Here is a 2849-nt window from a genome sequence, read left to right as displayed (position 1 = left end):
CTTTTACAAACTTTTTCAACCTTGACTTCAGGATTTTATTAAACCTTTCAACAAGTCCATCAGTTTGAGGATGGTAGGGACTAGTTTTGACCCCGGTAATTCCCAGAAGTTTATAAACCTCTTTCAGTAAGTTTGAAGTGAAGTTTGACCCTTGATCTGTAAGGATTTCTCTGGGAATTCCCACCCTTGAAAACAGCTGAACCAGACAATTGGCTATTTGGCGAGCTTTAACTTGTCTTAATGGGAAAGCTTCAGGGTACCTAGTTGCATAGTCGCACACCACTAGAATGTATCTATGTCCTAAGCTATTCCTCTCCAGCGGACCAACAATGTCCATAGCAATACGAGAGAAGGGGGTGTCTATTACTGGCATAGGAATAAGTGGGGCTCTGTCACCTTTCTTACTCTGAGCTGTTAACTGACACTGTGGACATTTGCAGTATTGTACAGTATCTGCAAACTGTTGCGGCCAAAAAAACCGGCTTGACATTCTGGAGAACGTTTTCACATATCCCAAATGACCCGCCCAAGGAGCTGAATGGGCCAACTGTAAAACTATTGGCCTTAAACTTGTGGGAACTACTAACTGGTCACCCACTTTGCTACGACGATACAGGCGTTCATTCTTTATAATGAAAACTTCCCGAACTCCCTCTGTAATTTGTGTTGATTCTGGTACACACTTAGAAAAAAGAGATGATAAAGAGGGATCCTGCCTTTGTAATTGGACAATATTGCTCGGAATCACCAGTAGCTCATCAATGTCAGGTTCAGAAAGTAACTCAGCAACTTCTGTCCCTTTTACCCTCTCATGTCTCCTCTGCATTCTGCTTTTTCTTGGACATTGACGTCTTAGACCTTCCTCACCAGGAATTTCAGTGTTAGCAAAAGGTAACTCACTCAAACCAGGCACTGACTGAGACTTCCTAGAGCTAGACCTAGTGACGGCTAGCAGACCCTCACTTGAAGTATCTAGATCTTTCTCTGTCTTTGCCAACATGTCCCTGAGGAGTGGCATATCCCGACCCAATACAACCTGGTAGGGAAGTTTATCCATCACTCCTACAGTAAGTAAATGTTCCTGGTCATGAACTTGAAGGACAACATTGGCCATGGGGTAATCAACATCATCCCCATGAACACACCAGACTTTAACTTTACCAGAAAATGTGGTGTCTCTGGGAAGACAATCTTGCCTAATGAGGGTGCGGCTACTGCCTGAATCTAATAAGGCAACACATGGCTTTCCCTCAATGAAAACACAAATCGTGTGCTCCTGACCCCTAGAGGGTACAGCAGACTCAGGGTTTTCCCCCAGTAAATCAAAACACTCTGGTGAAAAACACATGCAAGTTTTACTGACTTGTGGACCCGGGCAATCAGCCTTAAAATGACCAGTTTGGCCACAAGAGTGACAAACCAAAGGACCTCTTTGTTTAAATTCCCTGACATGATTATTGCCGCTGATCGGGGAACTGTCTTTGGGATAATTATGTCTATGTCCATTCCCCGACTTACCCACCATTAAGGGGCCTGAACTCTGCTTCAAAGTCCTGAACCCTTTGTGTGGGCGGCGAGCCGCAAGGAAAGCCTCCGCCATCTCTGCAGCTTCTTTTGAAGTGGAGGGGTTGCGCTCCTTCACCCAGGTTCGAAGATCCGGGCTGAGAACTCTCAGGAACTGCTCCAGCACCACGACATCTCCGATTTGCTCTCTTGTCCTCTTCTTTGGAACCATCCACTTTTCATACAGATCTTTCAGGCGTGTTCGCAGTTCCTTGGGTGTCTCGTCATCCCTCAACGATGTGGACCGGAACCTGGATCTGTAAGTCTCAGCACTTATTTCAAACTTCTCCAGTACAGCAGTTTTTACTTTATCATAGTCCATTGTGTCATCAGTGTCCATAGCTACATAAGCAGCTCTTGCTTTACCGCTGAGAAGAGGTGCCAGATGCAGGGCCCATTCTGTCCTTGGCCACTGACATCCGGTTGCAATTCTTTCAAATGTTGTCAAATAATGTTCAATATCTTCATCCTCACCATAGGGCTGCATCTTTGGACCTTTCCAACTGGTTGTTCTCAGACTGGATGCTTGTGGTTCCTCAGATGTGCTGGGAGGGCTTCGTCTCTGTTGCACCGATTGTGGCACCTTTGGTCTCACCGCAGGACCGGGAAGTGTCCCAGGATCAGCTACAGCACCCTCCAGCTGTATCTGCTGCTCTTGATGTTCCATTTGGACCTCCTGCTGAAGTTGACTGAACTGGTGTTGCATTTTCCTCCACCGACCGTCTTGTATTTGTCTGTCGTGCTCCCATTTGGCTTCCTGGTCAGCATGCTGCTGCATCAGGCTTTTCAATAAGATTGAAAGTTCAGAAAGACTTTGTGCCTCAGGTCGCTGCTCACCGGAAGCTTCTGGTAGGTTTTCATTGTCTTGGGCCTCCTCTGTGGAACCCTCTATTGGCCCCTGATGTTTTTTTGATTTGGCTGATCTCTGCATTTCTGACACCTATCGGCCTGGAACCACCGCTGCCACCATTTGTAAAGTAGGTTAGGCTCAAGGATCAGAGGTGAGCAGAAAATCAGGACCAGCCACTGCTCCAGTTTCTTTCAGTGATATTTTTTTATTCAGTCATTTCTCAGACTTCTCTCCCAGCATTCAAAAACTCACTGTTTTTATACAAACTTGGCACCACACCTGTGCTTGATTGGACACAGCCACCAAGGAACAGGTCAAACAAACAAAATCTAAACAAAGAAACACCAAAACTACAAATCAATTTACAAACTCCTACATAATGAAATTATCTGCAAAATAAGTTACATAATCCAAAATAACTCAAAAGATTATTTTT

Source organism: Poecilia formosa, unplaced genomic scaffold (assembly GCF_000485575.1).
Source record: "Poecilia formosa unplaced genomic scaffold, Poecilia_formosa-5.1.2 Scaffold818, whole genome shotgun sequence".
Lineage (NCBI taxonomy): Eukaryota > Metazoa > Chordata > Actinopteri > Cyprinodontiformes > Poeciliidae > Poecilia > Poecilia formosa.
The sequence above is the reverse complement of the archived record's forward strand: the minus strand, read 5'-3'. Positions refer to the sequence as shown.